Genomic DNA, 14238 nt, shown 5'->3' with positions numbered 1-14238 from the left:
TTCTTTTAATGCTTTGCAAATAATTTTCTGTGGGAAAACAGAAGAAAATGTCATTGCAGGTTCAGCATTTTGACTTAGAATGCAACTCTAAGAATGACGGGTGATCTCTATGCAGATCGTGGTCATGGATTACTCTGGAACAAAGCTAATTTTCTTATGATCATCTTATAAGCATCAGCACCTGTTAAGATAATTCAGAAAGTGATGAAAACACATTTTAAAGCTAGATTAAAAAGACGAGAAACTAGCATGAAAAAAACGATTGTTTTACAATCTAATAAAACATTTTTTACTAAAAACCCACCATAAAATAGTAAACTAACTCTTCCCCAAGCATATTAATAACATTTCAAAATTTAAAACCAACTATATCTCGTTCAAATAAAGGAGAAACGGCACTTACGTCCGACGGGGAAGACGACTGCCATGTCAGTCAACGACAGGGGGCCCCGTCCATAAATCGGAACAAATCCATCTCTCTGATTGGACACCAAAAGTTTGATACTTGAAATCGGAACAAATCCGGCCATTTGATTGGTGAAGAAATTGGAACAATGGGAACATTTGGAACAGAGAAGACTGAGTTGAGGGATTGCGCAAGGATAACACGCACAATTGTGAAGCTTTTCACTTTTTCAAAAATGTTCATTTAGAAAACTTTTGACTTCATGCCAGGGAACCAGGTAATGGTTAAATATTAGGGGATAAAGGTAAATTATCTTTTTACATTAAAATTATGGATAAAAAATAGAAAAACATTATTTAATTCAAAGTTTTTTCAGCTTTAAATGATTTAATTTTCTTTTCATTTTTAATTTACATCTCCCGCGTTTCTGTTGTTTTGTCAAACACTATAAATTAAAATTCAGTGAAAGGAAACAATTGTTGATTTGAAGCTTTCATCCACACTTTCACTAAAAGAAAAATGTTTCCATCAGAGGTGAAGAGTTTTTTTTTTGTTTCAATTTGAAGCCATTTATGTTTCGGCTTTTTAGCATTTTTATTGTAAACCATTCATTCATTCATCTTCATGACCGCTTCGTCCCTTTCGGGGTCTCGGGAGTGCAGGAGCCTATCCCGGCTACTGATGGGCGAAGGCGGGGTACACCCTGGACAGGTCGCCAGTCTGTCGCAGGGCACAAATATTTAATGTGGACTATTCCTGAGCCGGATTCAACCCATGACCTTCTGAATGTGAGTCAGCAGCCATAACCACTTGACCATCTAGTGGCATATTGTAAACCATAATGAAGCAAATTTCTTCACTTTTATTTTACCAGGTGGAACAGTGAAACAGCGACACCATGTGGTGGATAAATAACAGGTATTTTCTGCATTACATGTAAATCTGACTTTATCTTCCTGATTACATTTCAATTAAATTAGTAAAAAATACCTGTTTAACAAATGGATTACATGAGTAGGAATCTGTTTGAGTTAAAATGTTTGTTTGGCTTGTAAAATTTATAAGAAAAGATTTAATCCAGTGTTTCTCATCCAGAAATTATTTTGTGTTTTTAATCTGTGAAAAACTGTTGTACTTTCATCATCCAGTATTTAGACACGAAAGAACAACAAAAAATAAAAACTGAACATTTAGACTTCTTGAACACTTAAGCTGAAAGTGACTAATTAATTTTAAAAATCACTTTTTTTTTAAATTATGGATTTTCTCTTAGTTTTTCTCCATAGCAGCCATTTTATTTTGTGGTTGTTAGGGGGTGATGAACAGATCTGTGTAATTTGCAAAAGAATCTGCCAAAGTAGATTTCTTTGATTAAATGAGAAGCTGAAGTGTTATTCCTGTGGGGATCTCATGATGTTAGACTCATTTGTGTTTCTGTTGCAGTTCTAATCTCTGTCATGGTTTGTCATTTTCAGCAGCAGAAATCTGAAGACACTGAAGGAGCAAGGGTGAAGAAAAGGAGGAGATTCCCTCACTGGAGGCTAAAATGCAGTCTGCTCAGCAACTTGATGGAAGAAGAAGAAAAAGGTCAAAGGTGAGGAGTGAGAGTTGAAAAGGGGAGCTTCAGATCAAGAGTTCAAATCCCACTTGCTGATTGAAAAAGTTCAACCTATAGAAAAAGATTTACAAAAGAAATTTCCTCTTTGCAAAGTGGGTGAAGGAATCTGTAAAAATCTTGAAGACCAAAAACACAAAATGTTTTCATCTTTTGTGAAAAGTTTGTCAAACTCTCTGCAGGTTATTTCGTTTTCTGTTCATTTTTCACTTAAACCTTCAGCTGTTCTGAATAATTTTGTGTTTTTTTGATGTTTTAGATGTTTTAATTTAAAGCCATTTATGTTTCTGTTATTCAGCATTTTACTGTTAACAATAATGAAGCTTACTTCTCTTTTTGTCTCCAGGTGGAACGGTGTAACAGCAACACCATGTGGCGTACAAATAACAGGTATTTTGTACATTACATGTAAATCTGACTTTATCTTCCAGTTTACATGCCAAAACAGAACTAACTTTGCCAAAAAAGGTTGTTTCAACCTTCCAGATATTCACATATATTAAAGGACTTTTTAGAGGCTACAAACATCAAGAAAAGTCTGATATTGTCAGAATTCTCTGGGGTGTTTAAACTATTAGTTGCAACCAATATAATCATTGGTTGGTGTCAGCTTCCATCGCTCTGTTGCACCCAGGCAGGGATTTGCAAAACATGACAGGATGTTTGTGGAGTATTTTCTTCTCTACTCCACATTTCTGATCCGTGTTTAGCATTTTAGGTTGTCTGCAGGTTTGTTGTGAAACCTGTTGTCAGGTTTCTGTCTCTGATGAAGGTTCTCCTTCAGGAGCCAGAGCTGGACTTACCACTGTCTATCTCCTGCTGAAGCTGCTGGTTTATTATACCCACTGAGAAATTAAATGTCATGAAGGTAAGGTCCAGCAGTTAGAGGAATATGATGTAGATGATGCAGAAATTATTTCTTAAGTATTTCTTGTTCACATGGCTGTTCTTATCATAGACTATGTAGTATTTTCTGTAGCTCCGACTGCTGTCATAGTGTTCTCTGGTTCCTCTGAAATACCTGAAGGCTGGTTTGGGGAATTATCTTTGAGCTCTTTCTCTCTGATAGATGTGTTTACGGACACGCCTGTTCTTGTGGCCAATGACTGCAAATGGCCTCCACCTGTTGGCTGCATTTATGCCCTGAATCTGAGTCCAGTTTAAGATGGCTGCTTGGATTATTTGAAGGCATTGGAAAAACTCAAGCATTTTTACATTCAAGTAAAAGATTTCTAGAAACAGACTTTATCGTTGGAGACTTTCCTTCTTAGGACAGGAAGTGTTCCTCCATTTGGGCTGTCTTTCCAGATGCCTGATGAAATGGACAACCAGCTCTTTTTCAGTCTGTTAGAAGTTCCCAGGGTGCAATGTTTCTGTCCACCCTGCTCTTTGAGATGGTTGACAGAGTACTGATCTCCACCAGGGCTTTGACCATCTGAAGGACATGCTGGTATCCTGGCTGACCATCAGGACCCTGAACCTCTTCCTGTGACAGAAGGACAGTTGGCAAACACAAACTAAAGAAGGGTTAACCCTAAACCTGTGATATGTAGCAGCTGTTAACACAACTGATCCAGAATGTGAAAATCTTTTAACCAGCCTGGCATGTAAAAAAGACATTTTTTTTTTCTTGCTTTTTTTCAAACAAGCAAAATCTATGAACAGTTTTGTTGTTAAAGTTGGCTCATGTATACAGACAAGTCAACAAACTTTTCCACAAAGATATAATTTCAGCACTTAAAGCAATCAATTTCTTGTTAGAATAAATTAAAAATATGGCACTTGCGTCCAATTGAAAAGACGGCAGGCATTACAGTAAAAGGTGGTAGCAGTATTGAGAAATTGAAATAAATCCGGCCATTTGATTGGTTGAAAAATTAAAACATTCTCAGTTGGGGGGATTCTTGGTATTGTGGGGGATCTGCTGTGTGCAATCAACTATGTTGTTACAAATCTAAATGGAAACTTGTTTTAAGATAAATCAGTTCTACTTCTTAAAAAAAAAACCATAAGATTCTCATCCAAAATATTTGGATAAAAAATTGAAAAACTTTGAGAAGTTTTAGTATGCGTTGTGTCTGCTCTGGTGCAACAGCTGCAGCTTTGGTGGATTTCCTCTTTCTGAAGCCGGTGGCTCTGGGCACGCACTAAAGAGGTGGTGAAGCTGTAGAATCCAGCAGGGGGCTGCTGGGATTCAGCAACAGCTCGTACTGATGGCAGTGACCTCTTCTCCTCTGGTATATTATGCATATTATGTAGTTGTAGGGCTGTCAATGTCTCACCTGATCCAAGGACAGCACTTTAGCTGCAGGGACACAGCTGGAGCAGCAGGAAGGAGTCTAGCTTCCTGCTCAGGCACAGTCCTCTCCCACTTTCTTTGCCAACAGGAGAACCTGGAGACGCAGAGATGCTGGAACTACAACAGGATCCTCTGGTTCAGCTGAAACAGCTGAAGTCTGGTCTAAGCCATTAGCCTGAAGTTCCCACAAACTGCCTCAATGATGGCCACATAGTCATCCAAGACCAGAGACAACAGGTCTTCAGGACCCCCCAGTTCTCGTAGCCGACAGATGAAGGCTGCAAATGGCATCCACCAGTCAGTTGGCATCAGGCCATTTAGCAAGAACAGTGTTCAGTCCAGAAGGCCGCTGGAGTTTTGTAGAAGAAATGACGGTCTGAAAAAAAGAAGCAAATTTCAACGCAAGTAAAACAGTTCTAGAAACCATCCTCTTGGGGAAGGAAATCTCCTTCCCAGGACAGGAAGTGTTTCTCCCTTTCGCAGAATTGAAGCCTCCTATAGGCTGTCTCTCCCTTTGCCTGCAGGACAGACAACACGCTCTTTTGTCACAGTCTGGCAGCTGTTCCAAGAGCTAGAAGAAGAACCTATAAGAATAAAAGAACTTTCGCACGCTCCAGGTCTTTTGGAGCTCTGACACACCATCCTCCTGACCACGCTCGTTACCAACGTTGGTAGCCCTGGGGGCATGTTAGCTTCAGACCTCAGTTCCTGTAAGGCATCCACAGGAACACCTAACACTCAAAGAACGGGTCACAGGAGATTGGGCGGGTTCTGCGCATGATTTTTGGCGGTGTTCCCTGGTAGGTGTAGCGGCGTTTCCCTATAGGGGCCTCGTCGCAGGTATTTTGTTTAGTGTGGAGGTACGGCGGGTAGAGCTTCCCTCTTCCCTTCCCCTACGTCGGCTCGGGAGCACTTCCATGGTTTCAGGGGGTGATCAGCTTGTCTGGTTGCTTTTCCGGACCATCGGGTTCTGAGTGCGTAAATACCCCCCGCTACGCCTCCCGAAGACTAGGGCTGAGTTAGCTAGTTTTGGGTTAGGCAGTTAGTGGGACACACCTGCTTCTAGTGCGCATTGCTTGTTGTTTTTTGCCACCCCTTTTGCGTGTTTACAACCATGAACAGTGTGCTACGTTTACAAGGTTGGACACGAGAAGTTGCTGATCATGAATCCTTGAGTATTCCACAGTTCTTCTGACCGTGCTTCTTATTCCTGGCGCTGCTTCACTTCAATGTCTTTCCCCTGAAGGCTTGGGAAAAGTGTCTCTTTCTGAGTAAAAAAACATAGGTGTGGGTTAGTTTTTGACATTCTATACTTCTGGTGGAAAAGTTTTTCTAATCGGACATGCAACCTTTAAGTATGTTTGAGAACTGTATTTAATGAAAGATCAAAGGGTGTCATTCTTGTGCAATTTGCTGAAGTTCATTGGCCATTCTTACCATGATTGTTATGCCATCTTGTCTTGGTTCATCTTCCTCATCCATATCAAAACTCATGGCCTCTTCTCCATGGTCCTCACTTGGTGGCTTTGTTGTCTCTGCCAGGTGTTCAACAGTCAGTGGTTGTGAAGGAGCATCAATCAGGACATTGTCACCAAGAGTCATATCATTAAAGCCAGATTATTCACAGCTGTATCTACCAAAGAGTGATGGATCTTATTTTGAGAGCATTTGGTCTGCCTTACAGTCTTTTTGGAAATTTTTGTAATCATAATCTTAGGTTACAAATAAAACAATAGCCTCTTTTCAACATACTCAAGCACTGTTTGTCTGATGGTACAGATACTCCACCCTGATGAGTGTAGAAAGAGAGCTCAGGTCATTTTTGTAGACATGCACCTCTGGCTTATTTTGTAAGACTTCACTTGTATACCCAGTAAAAATATGTAAAATCCTTAATCATCTGAAGACCAAGCACCCTTTGGCTCTTCAAGCTAAAGGTATGCTTGAGCTGGCCACTGTAGGAGTACAGAGGTGGCAGATGTTCCTTAGATGCTGGTCCAGACCTCGTTCCACCTCACCATTTCATCAATCAGTAACGTCTGGAACATCACATGTCTCTGATGGAACCATGTAAACATCAGCAGTTAGGTTTACAGATGCGAAATTGCACATACGATCCAAGTTTCCACATTTACCCTCAAATTGAACAAGACCTGCAGTTACCTGGGATGAACCACTGGAGGTTGAAGGACTCCAGAGAGGCGGAGCCTCTTGCACTGTCAGGCTAATCCCGCCTTTAGTCAGCCTTCCAGTCTCTGTGTAGAGCTGCACCTGTGGCCAGTCTTGAATAGAGCTGAGGTGCAGCCTCTAGGTGCTCCAGATCTCCTCCATGTGTAGAGGGTTCAGCTACAGGATGTCCAGGGTCTTACATCCTTCCGGGCCGTTGAAGCTGTCTAGAAGGTTCTGAATGATGAGCGCCGTTTCCTCAACTCCACATGTCTAATGTCGACAGTGGTGCCCCCACTTCTCGTTGGAAACCCTCTGGATCACGTCCGCATCCGTCAGGCCAACTATCGCATGCTTAGCCTGAGTGAGATGGTGGGTATCTCCAGAGTTCCCCTCGAAGATGCAATGAGACAGCTGCCTCATGAAAGTGGGATAGAGCTGGTGGCTCTCATTGGTGACACCTGATGCAAAGTGTCGCATCAGGTGCCAGATGTCCAGTCGAACCACCAGTCGCTCCCACTCCTAAACGATAAACACCAACAGACTATTAGGACAGAAGGCTGTCTGACACGTCAGCAGTAATAACATCATCATTGCAAAGTTGAGTTTGTACTGAAAACAAGGCAGCTGTCTTGGACACGCCGTCTCGACTGCAGCAGTCCCGGTCCATATAGATGAGCTGGGTGGGGGAGGAACCTTGGCGAGTTGATACCGCCTCATGAGCCTGGTCGTTACCCTCAGAGCAGGTAAGGACGCTCATGAGGACCTGACCATGCTCGTTGCCGACTTTATTGGCCCAGGCGGCTGAGTCAGAGGCGGCTCCTGCGAGATTCTTCGTCACCTGAACATGGATGTTTTTTTTTAAATGGAGATGTTTCCTAAGAACAGATTCAGACTGCTGTGTCAGAATCCACAATAGAAAACACTCCCAAACCTTCTTGGTGGAGTCAATCTTCAGGATGTACCCGAAGGTGGGCGTGATCCTGGCCTTGTACTCGTCCAGCCACGTCAGGACGTCGTAGCTATACACCGTTAGCAGCCAGATGGGTGACGGCAGAGGGGGCATAGGTGGAGGTTGTGGAAACTGCCCCCTCACGCTGCCCAAGGCCAGGAACTGCTTGCAGATGCCAAGGTAGTGGACCGCTCTCCGCATCCAGGAGTCGGAGTGCTGCTCCTGCAGGGTGTTGTACAGCCGGTTAGCACTGTTGCCCAACATGTGAGACCTGAGCTGTGCAATCGCCCTCTGGTCACAGGACAGCCTGCATCAACACAAGCACAAAATACAAACATGTAATCAAAGTTTTACACACAGACTAAAATGTGGCTCAGTGTTGCCTCTTACTTGTGAGTACAGCTGGAAACTGGCAGCTGTAGGTGGGGGCCAGCTGCCTTATGATGCCCTGTGACCACCCCCCGACCTCCTTCTTACACCGACGGCACTCCAGGTACTCAGTGGCCATGAGATACCAGACGGCGATGTCCAGCCTTTGTCAGAGACCCGTCACACAAAGGCTGGGGGCATGTCAGCTGCAGACACCAGATCCTGTGAGGCATCCACAGGAACAGCTGACATGCGAAGAAGAGGTCAGGAGATGCGGGAGGTTGGTTGTAGATTTGGGCAGGGTTGGGGAGGGTTCCACCTCAGATTTAGCTCAGTGGTGAGCCTAGACTTCCCCGAGCTGTCCCTGGACAGCACCCGCCCAATCCACTGCTGCCGCTCTGCAGTGAGAGCTGCCCGCCAGGACTCGGGCAGCAACTGAAGAGAGAAAAAGAAGGAGCTTTCATTAATGACTGCTGTTAGAGTCACATTGAAACAAAAAGCTGCATCTACTGTCACATCACCTCAGCACTGCCAGCAGACGCAGGAGGTGGAACACCAGCTGGAGCTGGCTGCTCCTCAGTCTCAGCCACATCATCAGGGGGAGAAGGTGGAGCGCCAGGAGCAGAAGGAGTCTATACTTGTGAGGCTGAAAGAGAAAAACAGATTTTAAAGTAAAAAAAAAAAACAAAAGAAACTAACCAAATTAGTGAGTCAGACATGCTCACAAATAAATATGAATGAGTTTAGTTCTAATGCAGAAGCTATTAGAGGTTGATTAGATATGAAAAGTTAACATTTGGGATTTAATGATGGACAGATGCTAAAAGAAAAAAGACGTGACCGCAATAGGAGAGAGGCTTGGTGTTCATACGTGGGCTCCTCGGATGTTCTGGAGGAAGAAGCTGGTGTGGAGGAGCATGGACACACCACAGTACCACATGAAGTCATGACGTTCATGTGTAACATACCTGGAAATGCAGGCTTGCCCAGAAGATTCTTCACTTTGTCTGAGTTGGAAATGCAAGCTAGAGAACGCCGGCCAGAGACGAACGCTGTCAATCTAAAAACAAAAAAAGATGTTAAAAGTGAATTTATAAGAACACAGGTAAAAAAAAAAGTGCAGTGAACAGCTTTGAGACTAAAGCATCATACCTATGAACTGCTTTAGCTGCCATGCCTGGTGTAGCTGATGCAGAGCTGCTGCAGCTTTCTCCTTGTCTCTGGCCTTGATGAAGCGTATGGCGTTCTCCATCTGTGTTCCTGGAGCAGGAAACTTCCTCCCCAAGTAGTTGACAAAACTGATACATGAAATAAATAGAAATTACAGTGAGGGGACACAGGTTTACCTAATTAATGCAACATCAAGCACTGCTCTTCTCCATCTTCTCATAATCTGATGTTATTGTCAGTTAAGCCTAAAAAGGTCCATCATCTCATACTGATGACAAACTTCGTATTGATTTTCAGTGATTACGTACCGGATCTTCTTGGGGTCCTCAGACTTGTACAGACTCCGCAGGGTCTCAGATTTAAAATCCCCAAAGCCAACAAGGTCCTGTCCCTCCTGTCCAGGCTGAAGTGACCTCACCCGTGCCTCCTCAAACGCCTGGTGGAACCTGACTGCCTCCACAAAGTCAGGGTAGGCGGAGGAGTACCGGATGAGGGCGTCCTGCAGGTCCAAAAGGTCTATTAAAACCGTCACACTTTAAACTAGAATAAATAAATCTTATATACATCACCTTCTTGTTGGCCATCAGGAGGGACTGGACCCTGTCCTCTCTCTCTCCTTCTGGTGGGAGGACTCCAGGCTGATGGCGTAGCCCACGTCGGTTTCCAGCAGCCAGTGGAAGGTTCTGTCTTGGTACTTCCTGAACTGAATCTTCCGCCGGCTCGGCACCAGGATGTGGTTGTTGATATCCCCACCCTTGTTTATGATGTGGGCCCGTGCCTCCCTCTCCACCTCCTCCGGGGACTTGGCCCAGTGGCTCTCCTTGGGAGTACCCAGGGCTCCGTCCTCATCCGAGGCTTTCAGGAGGAGCGTCCCATTTGACGCCCTCCTGAAAACTGGAAAACACCATCTAATGGCCACATAGTCCTGCAAAGCTAGGAACAAACAGGTCTTCAGAACCCCTACAGTTCTCATTTCTGATGGATGAAGGTGGCAGAGCTGGCTGTAAATGGTCTCAACCAGGCGGCTGGGCCACTTTGCAGGGCCAGCTTTCAGTCCCAGAAGGCCACTGGATTTATGTTAAAGAAATGACGGGCCAAAAACATGAAGCAGATTTCAAAGTAAGTGAAAGAGTTCTATAAACCAATCCTACCATTGGAGACTGTCCTTCCAAGGACAGGAAGTTTTCTTCTCCTTTGCAGCCTTGAAGCAACCTTTAGGCTGTCTCTCTCAGTGTCTGCAAAACAGACGAGCTGCTGTTTGTCATAGTCTGGGTGGCTATCCCAGAGTGCAACTATTCTATCCATCCTACTGCGAGACTAAACCTATGAGCTGCTTTAGCTGCCACGCCTGGTGGAGCTGATGTAGAGCTGCTGCTGCAGGTAGATGAAATGGCGGCGGCAGCAGCTTTCTCCTTGTCTCAGGCCTTGATGAAGCGTATGGCGTTCTCCATCTGTGTTCCTGGAGCAGGAATCTTCCTCCGCAAGTAGTTGACAAGACTGATACATGAAATAAATAGAAATTTTAGTGAGGGGAGACAGGTTTATCTGATTAATGCAACCTCAAGCACTGCTCTTCTCCATCTTCCCATAATGTGTTATTGTCAGTTAAAGTTAAAAAGTGACATTATTTCGAAGACTGGATGTTCAATCTAAACAAAGCAAAGACAATAAAAAAACTCCAGAGATGTTGATGAAAATAATTAAATAAGATATCCTCCTACCTTGACTTGTGACATGGGCTCCTTCAAACAGAAGTGCCACCTCCAACCATATTGGAGAATCGTAATGAAGGAAAGATTAAAGTATTTCTTTCTTGTGCAACTTGCTGAAGTTCATTGGCCATTCTCACCATGGTTGGCAAACAACCAAGTCATTAACCCTTTTTTCTTTAGTTATATAGTTCTAATAAACACTATTCCCACTTCAGGCTATTTACGCTAAGTTAATTTACTTTCTTTTTTTTTTGGTTCTTTACTTGTATAAGAGTTTTTAATTTTCTGAATATTTTCTGAATTTTCCCTTTTTCTTCTTTTTGTCTTATTTAGAAAAATTCCATATAATCGATGTGTTCAGACCTCATGCTTGACTTTTCTTCCTTTGGCCTCACGGTGTCCTGCTCAACAACTTTATCCAGATAATCAATTGAAACATCCATCAAATTCACAGCATTTGTATCTTTGAATTTTTCATGGAAGATCCCAGCTGGTCTGGTCTGCTGCTGAGAGTTTTCCGTCATCTGCTTCAAAAGTTACACCATCTTTGAAAATGTTGCTGTAAAAGTGATGAATGTTGTTCCACTGATTTTTTCTGGCAGACCTCTTAACATTGACAGGAACATAGATGGGATCATTTGGTGTCACTTGTACCTGTCTACAGATTATATTGGTACATATACCAGACACGATACTTATTACAGTCTCTTCTTTGTGTTTATTCTTTTTTGTTCCTGCAAACCATCAAATAACAAAAAAGGATAAAGACAAATCATATTCCTGCTTTTCATTTCACAGGTGATTGTTTGGATCTGGGGATTAGGAGTAATATGGTAGGAATAGTTTACTCTGTCCTTTGGGATTACTCTGTTTTTTTCATCATATTGTAAAAACAATCTAAGAGATTTAAATCCCTCATTTTTTATATTTATTTTATACTATCTGATAAAGGTAGTGCTAATATAGAAATTTATCACCAGCTTAATTGTGAGTTCACTTGCCTAAATATATTTTGTCAAAAGCAGCGAGGAGTCCCTTTCTTGACACAATGTCAGTTGCTTTTCTTTTTTAAGTCATGTTCCTAAAATATCCACTAGATGTCACTCTTGCTCTTTATAGTGTGCCAGTTTCAGCTTCCCTCTGAAAAAAAATGTGATTTTTACCATCCATCCATTTTTTTTAACCTACTATATCCTTTTTGGTGTCATGGATTTGCTGAAGCCTTTTCTGGCCACTGTTTGGCAATGGTGTGAACACCCTGGACTGGTCACGACTTTGTCACAGGTAACCACTTAACCTATGAAGCATGTTTTTGGATTGTGGGAGAAAGCTGGAGTGCCTAGAGAAAACCCACACATGCACAGGGAGAACATGGAAACTTCACAGAGAAAAGTCCCATCTGGGATTTGAACTGTGAGGCAAGAGTGCAAACCACTGCACCACCGTGCATCTCTTACGATTTTAGACAAAAAAAATCATGCAGTGCTACAGCCCTTCCAACCCCGGTCATAAAGTATCCCTAACCTGTGTCTTTGATTTTTTTTTTTTTGTCTATCCCTCCTGCAGTTACAGTAAACCATTTAGAGCTTTAAAGAACCAAAGTTGGGTAATACTGTATTAAAAAGCAATTGAACATATTGTCAGATAAGATACAAATTAAACGGTGGCTAGTATAAAACAGGAAAGATGCTTAATGTTCCCCCCTGCCATATTTCTTCAATTCTGTGGTGCGTGTTTATCATCTGTTCAGACCAGGATTGTTGTAGGCAATGAACAAAAGTTAGACTAAGCTAAGAATTGTGTGAAAGCGCAGTGCGAGTTGGCCCTTAACAGTGGAGGAGGTCGGTTCTACAAAGATGAGCCTGATATTTCTAGTTCTGACTGCAAAGAGAGAGAGAGAGTTAGTCTGCCATTGTGGAATCTACTAGACGCATCTGCACACTTGTATAAACGTTCTGTGAAACCCTTAACTATGTACTCTACTCTTCTTCGGAGGAATGACAAACATCCGTTCACTACTGGGCGGTCCTGTCCGTCACCTCCTATTCACACATGACTTGAGGACAATGCTGAGGACTCACTTTGGTGTTTGACAGCCTCTGTGGGTGCTGTTCACACTTTACCCCCGTACAGTCTCTTGGAAACACACATTCCAAAGATGGTGCTGGGTCAGTGCTGACTAAAGGACACATGCGGTTGCTCAGTCTGGAATGTCAACTCTGAGCAGACTACTGGTTCTGACAGCATCCTTTGGAGTTTAATTTGTTTCTTCCACCCCTTATCAAGGAAAATTAAAAACACAGCTACTTGATACTGTCAGGATTTTGTTTTTACATGATCTCTTTTCTTGTTTTGTTATACCTAGAAAACCTGGCCTTCTTATCTAACCAATTCCATTTGGCTCACCTGGCAGGTGTGGCCAATGTGCCTTGATTGGCAGCAGCTGTCTATTTAAGACTGAGGCGGCCACACCAAGCCAGGCAGGGAACAGAGCAGCAGGGTGGGTTTAGTTTGTGTGATGTTGGTTTTTGTCATTTGTTACTTTTCGTCCTCAGCAATCTTAGATTGCTGGGTTTTGTTGTTAGTTTGGGGTTGGGCCTTGGTAGTTCTGATTTGCGGGCTTTGTTTAATTTGTGTTGATCAGGTAGTTTTGCTAGGCAGCCATTAGCAGGGAGCCGCTGACTCCGACGGTGGTCATGGCTGGGTCAGCAGTCTCCCTGACTTCTTTTTCTTTTGGCCAAGGTTCCAACTCTGTTTTGGTTTGTTCTTTTTACCATACCCACTAATTATTTCTTGCTTTATTTCAGGACACAGGTTTCCATTTATTTTAATCAACTGTGTTTCTTTGTTTGGTGTCCAGTTTAATGTTATTGTCCTCATTGACAGTCATCCCCCAGACTTCGGGCCAGTTTGCCCATTGGGGATGTAACACAAATTATAGGTGTGGAAATATATAAACGTATAAAATACATTACAAGTGTTTTGTCGTTTCCGTGGATATAGATGGGGGGGGGGGCATGTAGAATTTTAACGAGAAGCCTGAAGAGGTATCATTAGCTGCACCCAGCTTTAAAATTCAATGTATTTAGCTCCTAACTAATAACTTGTTTGTTAAGCTAGTTTACTAAGCAGCAAATATAGTTAATGTTTTAGCACCTAGCTTACATCTAGCAAACATATTTTTTTATTTTCACCAAGCTAATACCTACCAAATTCAAGTAGCTAATACATTGTCAATCTATTAGCGCGTAGTTAATACATGTGTATTGACAACTAGCCAAAACAACTAACAAGTCAGCACTTATTTTACTTGTCTTACTTAGACCAGTTAGTACACCAAGTGATTAGCACCTAGCATATAAATGGTTTGTGTATTAACACCTAGCTAAAACAGATGCTTGATGTAGCTTATTACCAACTGAGCTTGCCTTCTTTAAAACAACTCAGAAGGCAGTCTTCTCTGCTGGGTATATTTTGCAACATACTAGATAATTAAAGAGATGAATGTGTTATTATGTAATGTAATTTAAAATCTGTCCTTCCAATATT

General features: G+C 42.6%; 1 long non-coding RNA gene across 1 annotated transcript; it reads left to right on the top strand.

The window, feature by feature from the left end:
- Positions 1 to 1723: 1723 nt before the first annotated feature.
- On the top strand, positions 1724 to 10703 carry LOC118599380. The gene is made up of 4 exons (XR_004948713.1): positions 1724 to 2000; positions 2368 to 2411; positions 2806 to 2889; positions 3445 to 10703. It is a non-coding gene; the product is annotated as an uncharacterized LOC118599380 (long non-coding RNA).
- The last annotated feature ends 3535 nt before the right edge of the window (positions 10704 to 14238 follow it).

Source organism: Oryzias melastigma, linkage group LG11 (genome assembly GCF_002922805.2).
Source record: "Oryzias melastigma strain HK-1 linkage group LG11, ASM292280v2, whole genome shotgun sequence".
NCBI classification, from domain to species: Eukaryota; Metazoa; Chordata; class Actinopteri; order Beloniformes; family Adrianichthyidae; genus Oryzias; species Oryzias melastigma.
This window is presented reverse-complemented; position numbering and strand designations above follow the sequence as displayed.